The sequence below is a fragment of the Salvelinus sp. IW2-2015 genome, unplaced genomic scaffold, assembly GCF_002910315.2.
Source record: "Salvelinus sp. IW2-2015 unplaced genomic scaffold, ASM291031v2 Un_scaffold3762, whole genome shotgun sequence".
Taxonomy (NCBI): Eukaryota; Metazoa; Chordata; class Actinopteri; order Salmoniformes; family Salmonidae; genus Salvelinus; species Salvelinus sp. IW2-2015.
Window position 1 is genome coordinate 1 of NW_019945036.1, and position 10,054 is coordinate 10,054.

Sequence of the window (10,054 nt, forward strand, 5' to 3'; positions counted from 1 at the left end):
TAAGCACATGTATGGTTGATATACTAAGCTGTAATGTAGATAAACCTAAAACTGTATCGTTGATAAATCTAAATCTGTATGTAGTAAACTAAACTAAAACTGTATGTAGATAAAATAAACTGTATGTTGATACACTAAACACTGTATTCGTAGAATTAAACCTAAACTGTATGTAGGATAAACTAAACTGTATGTAGAAACTAAACTGTATGTGATAACTAAACTGTTATGTTGATAAACTAATCAACTGTAGATGTAGAATTAAAAGACTCATAAACTGTTAACTGCTCAGGCACTAAAGTTAAGAACTGTAATGCTTTTTATCTTTAGATGGGCAATAAACTAAAACTGTATGTAGATATAACTAAAAACTGTCTCTGTATGTAGAGTATAAACTAACCCTCTGTAATGTAGATAACACTCACATAAACATAGACTGTAATGATATGGATTAGAAACCCTACTCCAACAAACTGTACTGTATGTGATTAACCATAAAACTCGCTAGTTACTATGTTGTATGATATAACTCTAAAAACTGTATGTTGAATACATAAGTAAATGCTCTAGATATAAAGTATCATTAGAATCACTAAGCTAAATCTGGATTGTGGTGAATAACTAAACTGTAAATATAGAATAAACTAAACTGCTAGTAGAAAACTACGTACTATGATTCTGTTATGTTGTAGAATTAAACAATACTAACACGTTAGTTGAATTGTATGTAGAAATACAAACTGTAAATATAATACCTGCAAACTAAATCGCATGTAGTTAGAATAAACATAACACTCTGTATATGTGTATTGAAGTATCATAAACTAACCTAACTGCTTATGTAAGAACTTAAACTTGATACTGTAGTTGTGTAAATGAACATCATACTAAAACACATTGGTCTGTAGATATTGTAAATAAACTGAGATATGTTTAGCACTCATACACTAACTAAGCTGTTATTGGTATGAGAAAATAACTAAACTTGGAATACTAGTATGGTTAGAAGCAATAAAACTACTAAAAACTGCTTGTAGTTGTTATTAGTAAACTAATAAATAGTCACTATAACGCTGGTAAGTGTAGAAAAACCTACACCTTAAGATGTTAATGTTTGAGTAATAAGACTTTAAAACTGTATCGTATAAAATCTGTATCTAGATCGCATATGATAAAAAACATAAAACTGGTCTTATCGCATAAAAACACTTGTATGATAACTGAGTATCATGTAGCATAAAACTGTATGTTGTAAGAGTTAAACTGTAATGTTGACAACTAATACTAACTGTATTCATTGGTTATAGAATAAGCTAAAACTGTATGTAGATAAACTAAACTGTTAAAAACTGTTAACTGTAGTATCGTTTGATAAACTAAACTGTATGTAAAGATAAACTGGTATTGAATAAGCTAAAAACTATGTACGTTAAGAACTTAAACTAAACTGTAGTTAATTAATAGCTAAAAGCTGTATGTTAGATGTCAATAACTACCTGGTATAATAGAATAAACATAGAACTAATGTTGATAAAGTTAGCCTCTAGATAAAACTAAGTGTAATGTATAATAACTCACTAAGAGCCTGTAATGAAGATTGACTCTTAAAAACTAAACACCTTGTAGTGTTACATCGTAGATGTTAAAACTAACTAACTACTCGGCTAATGTATTGGATTAGAATAAACTAAAAACTTGTAAAATACTATGTATGGTGAAGATAAACAATACAGTAATAGCTTAGGATAAAAACCTGCTTAAAAACTCGCTTGTAGATAAGTCACGAAATACTAGCAAATACTTGGTTATGCAGGATTAAAGCTATAAAAACTGCTATTACTGTAAATAGACTTCAACAAACTGTATTAGATAAAAAACTAAAACTGCATGTAGATAAACATAAACTAAAGTATGTGAGATTATAAAACAAATACCATATGTAATGATATGACTTGTTTGATAACGCATTAAAACTGTAATGTTGACTCTAAACTGTATGTTAGATAAAAACTATAAAAACGTATGGTTAGATAAAAACTCAATCTGTTAAATGGTATAGAACATAATACTAAGTCTTGATAACTGTATATGTAATAGAATAAACTAAACTGTATGCAGAAAACAGAACTGGTATGTTGATAAACTCTAGCACGTAAGTGTTGGATATAAAACATAAAAAACTGTATGTGTTAGAGAATAAATCTATAAAAACCAAATACTGTGTATGTGTTGAGATTAAACTAAAACAGATACGTAGATTAAACATAAACTGTAACATGATATAGATATGTAATTAAACCTCACAACTTATGTAGATCATAAACTGTAAACTGTAGTTGTAGATTAAAACTCTTTAGATAAAGCTCATAAAACTTAGAGTAACCGTATATAACTGATATATAGAAACATATAAAAACTGTACGTAATAGAAACTGTAAATAGCAAAAATCAAGCTTATGTAGACTGTAATGTAAGAAAGATAACTAAACTGTCTAAACTGTATGTTGATAAGAAATTAAACTATACATAGTAATGTATAGTATATGGGAATCAAACTAAAATCAGTAAATGCTTAAACGCTAGTATGTATGATAACCTAACTACTGTATAGATCTTGTGAATGTAGATAAACTAAAACTAGTAACCTGTTAGATAGAACCTCTATAAATGTCATGAGATAACACTACTGTAAAATCTGGTATGTATGATATACAAAACTGATAGACTGTATGTAAATAAGTACTAAACTGTAGATAATAGAACATAAAACTGTAATCCAACTAAACTGTATGTGGATGAAACTAAACCTGTATATGTAGAGTAATACTAAAAACTCTAGTATATAAACTAAACCCTGTTATCGTAGAATAAATATGTAGATAACCTATAAACTGTATGTCGCACACTAGATAAACTCTGTAGCAGCATAAACTAACACTGTATAGTGTAGATAGATAAACTAAACTAACTATAACTGGGTAACGATTAGAATAACTCTAAACTAGTATGTACGCATTAAGATCTAAACTGTATGTAGATCGTTAAAAGATAAACTACATAAAACACTTGTACTATGTAGATATCTGTAATTCTTAAAGCGCTTAAGTATAAGACTAACTTGTTAGATAAACTATAACTGTAGTGTTAGATAAAACTACATCTAGAATTGTAAGTTAGATAGAACTTCGACTAAACTGTATGTAAAGACTTACAAACTAAACTCGTGCATGTTATAAATGTAACGTAAACTTAGTATATAAACAGCTAACTGACTCTAACTTGTACTTGTAGATGAACTAACAACTCGTATTTAACGTAGACTACAGTATAAATCTGGTATGTATGAAGATAATAAACTAACTACAACTACAAACTGTAATGTACGATGAAATCTAATACTGGTATGTGTTTTGCTAAACGACTACTGCGTCATATATGATAAACAAGCTACAGAACATTCTGTAATGTATGGAGATATATATGATCTAAAAAACTGTATGATAACTAAAACTGTGGTAGAATTAAAAAAACAAAAACTGTTGTTAGATAAACTAACACTCAGTAACTGTATGTAGATGATAAACGTAAATAACATGGCTATAATGGCATGAGTTACTCTTACTAGGAAGCTTAAACCATGCATGTATGAGTATACCGGAGACTCTAATTCCTATAAACGATGGAGCAAACTTACTATAAAAGACATTAGATGCCATTCAAATCTGTTTAAAATACTGCTTAATTGTATACGATGTCAAACATACAAATAACATTCGTGCTATTGTTTCTATTTTAAGAGACATCAAAACATAAAATCATAAGTATGTGGATTTTGTAAATTAGAGTAACTAACTGATTTGTCTGTATCGCTAGATATAAGGAGCTAACCTTCATGTAGATAACAACCTCAAAGCTGCTTAGGTAATTTGTCTGTTTAGAATGATTATCATCCTTTCCCATAAACTGTATGCTTATGAAATACAGATATACAAATGACTCTCATTAAATCTATGTTTAACGCTATAATCACAAACCTAATATAAATCTAGTATGTCAATTGATAAACGTAAACTGTACTGTTAGACATGATATAAACACATAAAACTGCATTGATAGCATAAAAGAAACTTAAAACTCGTATTAGATAAAACCCTCACCAAAACACTAGTCTGTTTGATAAATCTAAACTGTAATGTAGAGCATAAAACTAAACTGTTAGCCTGTTGGTTGACAAACATAAAATACTGATTATCGTTCGAAATAAACATCAAAACTACATGTTATGTAGACTTCAGGGAAACTGTCACTACACCTGTATGTAAGGGTAAATACATAACTCGTAGTATTTGAAGGAGTGTTAAATGCTTAGGAACCTGCAGTGAGATAACTAACTCGTTATATTAGGATTAGATAAACTAAACGATATGATAATAAATACTAAACGTCGCCTCATGTTAGACTACAACTAAACAGGTATGTAGATCCTAACACGGCTAAATATTGTAAATGTAGGGAGTGGACTTTTGGGTTAAACTATAACTCGTAATGGTTAGAATATACTAAACCTACCGTGGACATTTGTTTAGACTAAACTAAACTGGTATGTTGACTCAAATGGAAACTCTTGTTTATATATTTGCATCATATTGCCAGAGACCCTATTTGCGTATGTCATAAAACCTGTACTGTAGATTAACTCAACTGTATAAGAGATTGACTTAAGGAGGATGCTTAGTATGTGATATTGGTAAACCGCCTAAACTAGTCTGTAGAATAGGAAACTAAAACTGTTTAATGTTGGTATAAGGTCTGGTAAAATTAATAGAACTGTATAAGGCCTTTTTAGGAGATTATAACGAACTCCCACACCTGTAGGTGTGAGGCTGAGTATAAGGCAAACGCTTTCTTCGTCTCAAATGTCAGTAATGGTAGATGGGACTAGTAACTAGAGCTAGGTGCTTTGTCTGTTATAAAAACCACGCGAACTGTATGCCTGGTATGTATTTTAGGAGGACCTTTATTCGTCAGATCACCTTGAGTTCGATGTTGAATGGCTTTTATAAGCTAACGGACACCTCTTGTCTAACTGCGTTATTGTTAGGACTGTGAATTCAAATGCAAAGACCTTGTATTTGGTTATTGAGAACTAAAGATCCTGTATGTAGATAAACTAAACTGGATCCGTGGTATGATCTTACAACACCGTATAACTCTGTGCCAGGCTTGTAGAGTACACTCAATGGCTAACATAGCATTGATCCTCATTAGTCGATGTCGAAGTTATTAGGACTTCTCACGTCAACTATAACTGTTCCCATGTCTGAGATACTTTAAACTAAGGAGGACCTTTATAGTATCGTCAGATATAACTTTAAACTGGTTTCTACTGCTTGATTAAAATCTATGCCTAAATGTATGGTAGATCTTCATTGTATTAAACTGAAATTCTTGTATGTTCTAGACTTTAAATCTACTACACTGTATTCAGGTTTGGGATTCCCACAATCTAGGGCACTGTTATGTAGATACGGAACGACCATAGCTGGCATGTTCATGAGGTAAAATTAGGTATGCTCGTATGGTCGGATTAGATACTGGTACTGTGGTGGATTTGTTGTATTAAACTAAACTTGTATGCTTCACGACTAAATAGGTCCTCGGGTATTGTTGAGGGTTAATCTACCCAGATGTTCTACATTTGTAGAACCCTCACTAACTATGAACATGTATGTTAGATATCTTCGCAGTAAACTGTACTTTGGGGTAGAGTTTCGAACTATACCTGTAACGCATGTCGATAAACTAAACTTGTGATGTAGGATAACTAGAACGTGCATGTAGAATACACTAAAATCTGTATTCTATGATCTATAGGCCTCAAAACTTGTTACCTGGTCAGATAAACTAAACTGTATGCCTAGCATAAACATAAACTGTATGTAGATCAGTAATCTGAAACTTGTATGTGTGACGTCTAAACGTAACTGTAGTAGATAACTGATAACTAATTCGTATGTACTGAATATCTAAGACTAAATCTGTATTGAATGCAAACTATTAATCTGTATTATAGAAATAAAATTCTATAAACGTATGTTAGACTAAATTCTCAAAACTGCTATGTTAGCAAATAGTAACTAACTGTATAATTTAGATGAAATCTGAAAACTGTATGTTGCACTATTATTAACTTGTAATGTAGACTATCTCCACCAAACTGTATGCAGATAAAGGTCTAACACTGTAGGATGGAGTTATTAACTTAAACTGTATGTAGATTAATTTATCTCTAAATTATTCTGCATTGTAGATAAACCTAAAGCTGTATATCAAGATATGTTTGGAACTATAAGCTCTGAGAGTATGATAAGCATAATCCTAGTTTACTGTTAATACGTGACATTGCTATGAGGGAACGGGATATACGTTGTTAAGATGCCTGTGCTATGTAGTCGGTTTAGCTGTATGAACTTGGTATGTTACGTAATATCTACAGCCTGTTTGATTCCCTACTAGATAAACTAAATCTGATAACTGTATGTAGATATATATGCTAAGAAATCTGATATATGTTAGATGAACATAAATCTGTTATTATCTATTTGGATTATTAATCATTCGCTCACTGTATGTATTGATTCCCTAGAATGTCTTGGATTCGCTGTAATGTCACGAATTGACCACTTAAACTGTATATCCACGTGTAGAATTACTTATTATATTCGTCATGTAAGGTACTATAACTTGACTCCAAGAGCTGTCTTCTTTCTAATGTACCGCAGTATTACTGTTTTCTGAAACTGTATCAAGTGGTGATGAAAAGGCGTGAAACGTGTAGTAAGTTAGAAGTAGTAAGATTCGTAAAACTTCTGCTTCTTATTGGTGGAGACCTTTCGTTACACTAAAAACTTGCTATGTAGACCTTAAACTAAACTGTACTGCTTGTGACCCTACAACCTCTCTAAACTGTATATGCGATAGAGTGTACATTCTCCCTAACCTTGTAATAATCTGAAATTAACTATTTAAAAACCTGGTTATAGGATGACTCCTTGATGTAATTCAATTAACTTGTACTCTTGTGAGAACCCTCATATAGCAGTACTAAACTGTGAAGAACTGTTAATGCCTTTATGAGCATTTACTCCGACACTGAAACACACTAGATTGCTGAATTAAATAACAAGCTTCGCAATGGGTAGATAAAATCTAATTCTGTATATTTTTACGTATTATCCTGAACTAAACTTGATGATAGATAACTACAACTGTATGTACGATATTAAACCGGCGTGAATCTGTATTGTACCGACCGACAATCTATATATGTGTATATGTAGACCTTACAAATGGCTAAACGTACATGATTGAATATTAAACTATCAACTCGTAGGGATGTTTGTATTGTACTCAAGACTCAATTAACTTCTATCTTACCTGATCCACAGACGGTAAACGAGAGAAAAGGCAATAAGTATGTTTGATAAACTGAAGCACGTACGTATAATTATGGAGAAGAAAGCTAACCACTTCGTGATTATGTTGTAATAAATCGTAAACTGTATGGTGATTCAAAGCTAAACTGAGTGTGGACGACATAAGGGGGAAAAGTCAAAACGTAACACTGTCATGTAGGTTAATCTTAAAATAACTTTAGGTCTGATTTAGGGTAAACTGTATATTAGAGGTACAGTTCTTAACGCTGTATGTCAGATAATAGTACGTATAATCTGTAAGGTCGTAGTAACTAACGGACTGTAGATGATACGAGGGCATAAACTAATCAGATTCCCTATGAGAACATGATGATATAGGACTCTTTCTGATAACTGACTAGCCAACTATCGTGACAAACATAGACATTAAATATTGTTTAAGATAATATTTACATTTATTCAATTTCAGCATTGTTTTCTTTAAGAAGAGGGCGAGTAGAATAAGCAAAAATAAATAAAGATTTAGTCAGGGGTCTCTGTTGTCAAACTGATGAGTAAACTCTAGACCCGTATTGTCCTGTTTAAATGTTTCGGTCTTCATATTCATCGACTACAGATACATACTATTCTATTTATATGAAGCTCACGAGAACATAGTATATATCTAACATAATATATTTTAGCCGTATTATTTAATAAGTTATCAGTTCAGTACCCAGGATCGGAACAGTCACAACTCATCACTCAAAACCAATGTATCAATGCTGTTGACTAACAATAGACCCTACATACATTTTCGGACTGTAACCCCCACGGATATAACCCTTTACCCAGTAAGGCTGTCATATAGGGTGGGACCAAGCTGCCTTTAGTAGATCAACCCGTAAGTGCTGTATTATAGATGACGGCTTTAGTAATCGAGCCCAGCCAGGGTACAGACGCTGTATCAGGATACCGACAGGCGGCCTTTAGGGGAGAATAACCTTTCACGTAAGTTCGCTGTCATATAGACGACGGCGCTTTCAGTAATTATCAAGCCCTGAGCTGTATATAGGAAGGCAGGCCTTTAGTAATACCAGGCATATGATTGGAGTTGCGTTATTTACTAACGCCAGACGCCTCTTAGTCAATCAATCGTGCCCAGTAAGGCTGTATAATACGAAACAGGCCTTTACGTAATAAGCCCAGTAACGCGGCTTGTAATATAGACAGCCTTTGTAATTTAACCACAGCTCTAAGGCTTGCTATACTAATTATGACAGGCCCTTGTAGATAATCCAACCCAGTAGCAGTCAAGCTGTATCATAAGAAGGCTCTTTAAGGCCTTTAGTAATAACCCAGTAAGGCTGTATATAGACAGGCCTTTAGTAATAACCCAGTAAGGCTGTATATAGACAGGCCTTTAGTAATAACCCTGTAAGGCTGTATATAGACAGACCTTTGGTAATATCCTAGTAACCGATGTAGACGTTATGACATAAGTCACCATTTAGAACCAAAAGCATGTAATTAAAGCCTTTAAATTACTACATTTTACTATAAATACTTTGCTGTTTGATTCTTTTCATGTAGATTTTATATKATTAAATACAAATCAGGTTWGTATACCCAACATTGCATTAATCAAAGMGACCTGCGTGTATTGTATTGTACAGTGCTGTAAATCGACTACCTATTTCTGTAGGTTTTTTACTCAACATGGTAATAAGAGTATTGTTTTTTTGAAAGGATATTTTAAAATGTTTGAAATAACCTCTTATGATAAGCWGCTGTCTATACTAGGATATAATTCACAGTAACAGTGTTGTGTGGGGGGGGAAAAAGCCATTTTGAATTCAATACCATTTTTTTGAGAGCGTCCCTTTTCGATTTAAAACAAAACGTTTCTCTCTACGTGTTTGTCCYTGGAAGTCGTGGTCAGAAAGTAGCAGGAGATAAAAGGTGTTGAAAGTTGAACCATTTTGGTGTTCCCCACCCGACCGTGAGACACGTATCATCACTGGAAAATATTAATTGTTGAGTTTGATATCATTTAAAAGCTTACCCTCGGACTGATATTCACACACTGATCTTAACACGCCACATGAGCAACATCTGTTGCCATGTTGTCAGGGTTGTCAAACAATTTAATATATATATTTTTTTTTAAATAATGACATTTTCTTTTATCTTTAACGTCAACGATGTAAAAGCGTGTATTTTTTTACTCTCCGTATTCCCAGATGTTGTAGCTGAGACCCTCCGTTACGTCATCTGACGGGTTTGTGTTGTGCCTGACATCGTTTGGTTGTTGTTGAAATTATTAAAATAGTTTGACAACCCTGTTGCTTTTAATAAATTATATTTTTCTTGTCTCATGGTAAGGAAGGATATCTCAACCGTTTGTCTGTTCCAGTCTCATGGTAAGGCAGGATATCTCAACCGTTTGTCTTTTCCTGTCTCATGGCAAGGCAGGATATCTCTACCGTTTGTCTTTTCCAGTCTCACGGTAGGGTAGGGTAGGGTAGGGTAAGTAAGTCAACTTTATCTCTTTTGGCATTCAGGTCCAAAAAGTTACTTTCTGACCATCCTCCTGAACCAATCATATAACAGTACAGTGGACTTCCCCTTTGTCCATC